Source organism: Sarcophilus harrisii, chromosome 2 (assembly GCF_902635505.1).
Source record: "Sarcophilus harrisii chromosome 2, mSarHar1.11, whole genome shotgun sequence".
Taxonomy (NCBI): domain Eukaryota; kingdom Metazoa; phylum Chordata; class Mammalia; order Dasyuromorphia; family Dasyuridae; genus Sarcophilus; species Sarcophilus harrisii.
The window spans coordinates 480,219,987-480,226,468 of record NC_045427.1 but is presented as its reverse complement, the minus strand read 5'-3'; the positions used below and the strand labels follow the sequence as shown (position 1 = coordinate 480,226,468).

General features: G+C 43.7%; 1 pseudogene across 1 annotated transcript; it reads left to right on the top strand.

The window, feature by feature from the left end:
• The first annotated feature begins 1,826 nt into the window (after positions 1-1,826).
• LOC111718547 lies at positions 1,827-4,959 on the top strand (annotated as a pseudogene). Its single transcript, XR_004232316.1, has one exon. The product of XR_004232316.1 is annotated as an HIV Tat-specific factor 1 pseudogene (transcript).
• The last annotated feature ends 1,523 nt before the right edge of the window (positions 4,960-6,482 follow it).

The following is a 6,482-nucleotide window of genomic DNA, read 5'->3' as shown; positions in this document are numbered from 1 at the left end:
CTTCATTTAGAGTATCAATTTAATTAACTTATAATTGGGCAGATTAATTTCTAATCATTCCTAATTGTGGGGAGCCGGGAGTAATCTACGGCCACATAAGGCCACATTCCTAACCTTGAATAGGAATCTCCTAATTGCATCATACCAAAGACTTCCTGAATAGGAATCTCCTCATCACATCCAAGCACTGCCCTAACTTTGAATAGGCATCCCCTAATCACATCATGGAGCTTCCTATGACCAGAGACACCTGAGCAGCTCATCCTCCAACCCTTTGTCTAGGACCCCCACCCTGTACTGTGTTTGCACAACCCTGCCTTCTTTCCTGCTGCTATATATATCTGTACTATTGCACCCATTAAAATGAGGCTTGATCAGATGGATTTGTCTTGCGTGTCCTCCTGCACGTCCCCTCTCTCTTGTCCTCATCTCTTTTCTTCCAGGGTCCACACACTGTGCCTCGCGGGCCGAGGCACCTAATAAGTGAAGAAACAAAAACTTTCCCAAACTTTGAAGTGCGATGTGAATGCCACCTATTATCATTACGTAATGTTCGATATATCTGGTATACGATGGATAACATATACGCAACATGCACACACATTACATACACATGCATGCAGCATCACACGCTTAATGTGCCACTATAATTATACGTGAGCAACGTATGCATATAGCATGTGTGTACCACGCGTCAGACCACCGTGTATCATACACGCCAAATACATATCTTACATTAATGGTTGGTTCCCTAGCAGGGAGCACACGCTTATATGTGAATATGCATGTATGTGCACATATAATTTATTCTCTTACATATCTTCACACACATATTCTCAGGACGGTTTTGGCGGATACAGCAAAGCTTAAACGAGAACTAAGATTTTGTTTGAGACACGCTCTGTGTGTGTGTGTGTGTACGCATGCGCGTGACTGGGTCTGCATACATGTACATATTCATGCCCTCTCAAACATGCCATATATTTATGTGCTCTGCATACACACACTATACACGCATCTTTGATCCCCGCATTTAAGCATTTTGTAATAAATGCTGCATAAATACACGCATGTATATGCGCCATGTGCCGTAAATGCAATACGCCCAATACATGTTACACACTGTGCGGCTGATTTCCTACTAAATGGCGTTTTATACACATGCACACGTATGGCTACACTGTATGATATTGGATATACCCATGCACGGGTCCACAGTCACAAATATGGACGCACACAAGCAATCTTAGTTCTGCTTCTAACGCTATCAAATCCTTTTGCTGAGGCAGTTGGGGCTGGGAGACTTGCCCAGGGTCACACGGCTAGGAAATATTAAGTGCCTGAGACCAGATTCGAACCCCCGTCCTCCTGACTTCAGGGCTGGTGCTCTCTCCACCGCGCCCCCTAGCTGCCCGTAACGGAATCAAAGCTTAACACGGAGCTCAGATTTTGGGGCGCGCTCAGCCGAAGGCGTACCTGCATGTTTGCGCACGCCGTGCGTGTATGTTTGACCCGTATCTAACCTTTAGAGGACTCTTCAGTCCCCTATGACAAAAATTTGTGACAGCTCCTTTTTGTGGCGGCAAAGAACTGGGAACGCGGGGCTGCCCATCATTTGGGGTCAGGCGGGCTCCGAGGCGGCCCGTGAGGGCAGGAGAAGGCTCGCCGGAAAGGCCGCCGGCTCAGCTGCAGCGGCACCGGCCCGCCAAAGCGGCCGCTGCTACCAGCCGCCCGCCCCGCCCCGCCCCGCCCCGCCCCCGCCTCTGCAGCCGCGGGCTGTTCCGTCGCGGTCCGCGCAAGCGCACTTTGCTCTTCTCCTCCCCGCGCCCCGCCCCACTCCGCCCCGCCCCTCCCGGACGTGTTCCCGCGCCCTCCTTCTCCTTCCGCTGCCTCCCCAGGTCCGGGGATCCCACCGGGACCGGGCGCCCGAGGTGCCTGCCCAGAGCGGAGCTATGAGCAGTTGCAGGCGGGACGTCAATGAGGAGTTCAACGAACAGCTGAGGCTCCAGCAGCTCCAAGAGGAGGCCAAGCTCGCGGCCGGCGGCTCGCCGGAGGGCCCCGAGGGCGATGACCCTTACACGTTCGTGGACCCGGCGGATGGCACCGCCTACGAGTGGGACCGGGACAAGAAAGCTTGGTTCCCTAAGATTACGGAGGATTTCCTTGCCAATTACCAGGCTAACTATGGGTTCCCTGCCGATAGCTCCTCTTCTTCCGGTGGGCAAAAAGAGAACCCGGCTGAGGTGGATGTGAAAGCTTCCCAAAAAGCTGCGGACCAGAAAGCCACACAGAACGCTGAAAAGAAGCAGAAAGGCGAAAAAAGAAAGCCTGAGCCGGGGTGGTTTCATGTGGAGGAAGACAAGAACACCAACGTGTATGTGACTGGCTTGCCTCCAGACATTACAAAAGATGAATTTGTACAGCTCATGTCCAAATGTGGCATCATCATGAGAGACCCGCAGACGGAAGAATACAAAATCAAACTCTATAAAGATAAGCAAGGCAATCTTAAAGGAGATGGACTTTGCTGTTACTTGAAGAGAGAATCTGTGGATCTGGCATTAAGACTTCTGGATGATGATGAAATCCGAGGCTACAAACTGCATGTGGAAATGGCAAAGTTTCAGCTAAAGGGAGAGTACGATGCCAGCAAAAAGAAGAAGAAATGCAAAGACTACAGGAAAAAGATGTCCCAGCAACAAAAGCAGCTGGATTGGCGGCCCGAGAAGAAAGCCACCACCACGCGAATGCGGCATGAGCGGGTGGTTATCATCAAGAACATGTTCCACCCCAAGGATTTCGAGGCTGACCCGCTGGTACTAAATGAGATCCGGGAAGACCTGCGAACAGAGTGTGAAAAGTTCGGGCAAGTCAAGAAGGTCCTTCTCTTTGACCGACACCCGGACGGGGTGGCCTCCGTGTCCTATAAGGAACCCGAGGAAGCTGACCTGTGCATTCAAGCCCTCAACGGCAGGTGGTTTGGTGGTCGCCAATTAAACGTGGAAGTGTGGGATGGAGTGACTGATTTTCAGGTGGAGGAGACATCAAGAGAGAGGGAAGAAAGACTGAAAGGTTGGGAGTCTTTTTTAGAGCATCATAACAAACAGAAAGAAACGGATTCCTCTGATCCAAATTCTGCTTCCGGAAGTGTGGGCCTGGGAAAAGGGAAGCCGTCCCTGGCGGATATGACCTCACCTGGAACAAAGGAGGAAGCTGGTAATGGGGAATGCAGTAGAGGAGGGATCCAGTCTAAGGACAGCAGCTTGGGCCTGAGTGATAATCAAGACCAGGCATGCCATTAACCCCTTAAGCATGCTTTTGTAGGGCAATGTTTGGATTTCTTTCTTTGTGCTTCGGGGTGATTACTGGTAGTGTTTCCATGAATACATGCATATTAATCAGATGTCATCCACTTAGTGCTTTGAAGTTTTCATTAAAAGCAGTATTTAATGAGGAACTAAAAATATGTTAATGGGCTGACCTAGTGAAACATCCCCAAGTCCCTGGTACAGAGTGAACAGAACTTGTTCATGTCAATTCCTTGCTTGTAAAGTCTCTAAAGGTATCTATGTGTGAAGTAGGTTGTAGTCTAACTTCAAAATTTGTGATCATAAAACTAAAGATAATTTGATAATTAAATTGAATTTAAGGCTTAAGTTGAATTTTAAATACGACTATTAAATGTTTTTCTATTTTTAAACAAAGAAATGATGATATTGAGCAAGCTAGGAAGACATATGAACTGATGCAGAGGGAAGTGAGCAGAACCAGTAGAACAGTATATACAGGAACAACAGTATTGTGAAGGCAAACAACTGAAAGACTTAAGTACTCTGATCATCGTGATAACCAACCGTGATTCCAGAGAACCCATTATGAAACATGCTACCCATCTCTTGACTGAGAGGTGATGGACTCAGGGTGCAGAATGAGACATATATTTTTTGGACATGACCAATGCAGGAATTTGTTTTGCTTGACTATGCATATTTGTTACAAGGGTTTTGCTTTGTTTTGTTTTTAGCGGGAGAGGGGAGGTGGGAGGGAGAGAATAGATTTTTGTTAATTGAAAAAAAGAAAATTTAATTTAAAAAAAAAAAAGGAAAAGAAAAATAGCTGGACCAGACAAATTATACACTAAGAAATCTATACTGGACTTAATATATTTTTCAAAACATTGAGGGATTGATTTTTCAATATATTTCAAAGAAGTAAATGAAATGATTGGAAGAAACCATGGATGGTATTTCTTCAAACATTTCAATCCTTTAATAGACTTTCATCTTATCAGTGTGGGTATTCTCTTCACTGTTGAAGATTGCAACCTAACTTAATTTCCTTTCACATCCCTCCATAACCCCCATCTCCACCTCCACCCCCAAGGAACTTGATGGTAGTGTTGGGGGCCTTCCTCCATGTCTCTTGACATTGATTACCTTCACTTTCCCTTTGTGATTGGCCCTCTCTTTCTGTTAATATACCTCTCTGATAACAGTCTTCATGCTACTTCTCCTGTGGAATTCTTCATTGATAATGTGTTAAGAGTATCATCACCCAAAAAATGGTGACTGAGAGGACATTAGCAACAACTGACCTATATAGTTATGTGTTCATCTCTGTAAAATTGTTGAGATTAACTTATGTACATACGTAGAGTGTCCTTGATGAAAATATAAGAAGGGAAGACATGGGCTCTTGTAGACAATTTTCTACAACAGACCACATCTTTGCAGTCACATAATTGATTGAAAGGTATGGGGAATACATGATCCTACTGTGTTTATTGTTATTACCAAAAAAAAAGTTTGAGTAAAGTACAATAAAAAAAAATTTCTAAAACTCATACCAGATTCTGTGATAAATGTAACCACAGGAATTATGTTGTACAACAGTTCTTCCCTCATTGAATGTAAGCTCCTTAAGGACAAGGGTTATTTTGAATAAATGCTTGTAGATTGATTTTTTGGATCATCATTATCAAGTAAGACATAAGGGAGATAAATGTGTATAATGGGGGGTGGGGCAATGAATTAGCTCTCATGAGCAAGTGCAGAGTGTTCAGCTCTTACAGTACCCATATTTGAAGCATATGTGGACATCCTTTAACAGATTCTAGTATGTTAATTATATGGTGACAAGGAGCCTCTCTGGCCAAGTGACAAGAACTTGGAGAGAGGAGGGGGGAAGGAATTTAAAAAGCACTCACTAGTCAACCAGAACTTGGCTGTTCTCTTGGTGTGATTTCTTCTTGCCTTGCAGCTTTCTGGTGACAAAAAAAGGAACAGTGTTATAAAGAAAAGGACTTAGGATCCTTTCCTTCTCTATACATAATTTGTGAATACGAACATTGTTTTTTTGTTTGTTCCTTCATTTGTTTTTTCATTTTAGGTAAAGCTTAGAAATGAATTTGTGTATTTTGGAAGGTCAGCAGAGGCAGCTTATAATAGTAAAATTCCCACCTTTTTGAGGACTCTTAAAAATAGTACTTATTCTCCTTTGGATTTTTAGTTAGAGGATTTTCTCTCATCTTCCCACCTCCAGGGGCAATGATGTCTTGTAGCAGAAGCATAAACCAGCTGGACACATGTTCTTGTCTAATTAAACCTGAATCCCTGGCTAAGAGGAATGTTTTAGGACTTTTTCTTCCTTTCTTTTTCCTTTTTTGGTTCAAGATCTTGAGAAATAGATATGTCCAAGCATAGGGATTACCTCATGAGTTCGAGTTCCCAAGCTCCTGAGTGGGACAACAGCTCTTTAACCAAAAAAAAAAAAAAAAAATCTTAATAGTATTATGGTTTTGTTTTTGTTTTTTTGACGAAACAAATACCATTACCAATATCAACATGCATCCAAAGGACTAAAGAGAGTCTAGCTTTGTTAAAAAGGGCAAACTTTGTCAACCATTGAATTGCTGTGAAATATCCACATAAAGCCAGTCAGAGATGAATGTGGAATGTTCAGGAGCCTCTAAAAGGGTCTTTAATTTCCAGGAGTAATATACAAGTGAGATTGGCTACTGAATCTGTATTTTCAATGCACACACATTTGAATCCTTTGAATTTTGTGATGTTTCTCTCAGTGGTAAAGAAAATAAAGGATTTCCTATGTTCAATTTTAAAAAGGAGGAAGGAAGAGAAGGAGAAAAGTGAGTCCCCAGGAGGTCTGGGAGTAGAGTCTGTGCTTTGGTTTGTAGCCAGCCAGTTAAGCTTTAAGAGCCTGAGAAGTAGAGAGATAGTTTTAGGATCCTAAAGTAGCTGAGAGGATTATTCCTCTTAACAGTGTTGATGCCCTTGGATGTATAGTTGGTGGTGGGACCCTGATGAGCCTGTATAAAATCTGAACCCATACTTCCTAGGGACTGAGATGGTACAGGGGACAGTTATTGGGAGGAATGTTTGTACTTCTATGTTTTTTATATCATTGAAACAAAAGTCCCTTTGTAAAAATTAATTAGTAATAACTGGTCAAATGGACCAGAGCAA